Source organism: Cicer arietinum, chromosome 6 (assembly GCF_000331145.2).
Source record: "Cicer arietinum cultivar CDC Frontier isolate Library 1 chromosome 6, Cicar.CDCFrontier_v2.0, whole genome shotgun sequence".
NCBI lineage: Eukaryota > Viridiplantae > Streptophyta > Magnoliopsida > Fabales > Fabaceae > Cicer > Cicer arietinum.
The window spans coordinates 17,358,893-17,359,610 of record NC_021165.2 but is presented as its reverse complement, the minus strand read 5'-3'; the positions used below and the strand labels follow the sequence as shown (position 1 = coordinate 17,359,610).

Below are 718 nucleotides of genomic sequence, written 5' to 3'. Positions count from 1 at the left end.
GACAATCCCCGCAAGGATAAGATGAACCAACAATTCAAATGGCATCATCCCGTGGCCCATCATGGTCACCACTATCACCATGGCCCCATCGCGGTCACCATGTACTATGAAATGCATGAGCATACTCTAACTCTTTTCACCATAATCATTAAGTAAATGCAGCTATTAAAAGATTCTCCATTTCTAATACTCATTAACACTAATGATTTTTCAAACACAACACATAGCATACTCAAACATATTTATTCACACCAATTAAAATTTCCACAACCACGCATAAATCACAACTCCAAATTCCATTCACACCTAAATTGAATTAAATTCATTTTCCATCAAGTCACACATATTTTTCTTCTCAAAAATTCATAATATTAATTATGAACACATCAATTTCACCAAACATGAATCACCAAAATTTCCAAACATTAATCACCCATATTCAATCTCCAAAATTTTCAACCATAAATCACCTCAACAACATTAATATATCAGAGTTCTCTCCACCGCTAACTCGGTGCCAACGATCTCGATTCATTTTCGAGACTCAAGGAGCTAACTACATAAACATAAATATTTATAACAATTTGTTCACAATAAAATTAATTCACACACAACAAAATTCTTAAAATTAAATCTTTCTCACACACCAAACTTTTAAAACCAAATAATCTATATTATTTACTTAAAACTAAATTAAACAAATATTGTCCAAATTTCA

At 31.5% G+C, this 718-nt stretch overlaps 1 long non-coding RNA gene across 1 annotated transcript in view; it reads right to left on the bottom strand.

Moving 5' to 3' along the window:
* The window catches only part of LOC140920985 (uncharacterized), a 2,703-nt gene that overhangs the window by 1,179 nt on the left and 806 nt on the right, over window positions 1-718 (bottom strand). The gene's annotated exons all lie outside the window — the stretch shown is intronic.